We start from the raw sequence: 218 nt of genomic DNA, 5'->3' as shown, positions 1-218 counted from the left end.
TTACCTAAAAATTAAAAAGAAATAAAAATAAATCAGGAAATAAAACTCCCATACAGGTAATAAATCCAGTGAATAATGGTTTAAAGAAAAGGGTACAACAAAATGCGAACGAAAGCTAGGGAGAAAAAACGCTTGAGCACCAACTATCAGTTAAGCTTTCTTCAGGAAATGATTATCTACTCTAACGTTTAAAGAAATAACACTAAATGTTTAGATAA

The sequence above is a fragment of the Loa loa genome (genome assembly GCF_000183805.2).
Source record: "Loa loa unplaced genomic scaffold supercont3.150, whole genome shotgun sequence".
NCBI classification, from domain to species: Eukaryota; Metazoa; Nematoda; class Chromadorea; order Rhabditida; family Onchocercidae; genus Loa; species Loa loa.
This window is presented reverse-complemented; position numbering follows the sequence as displayed.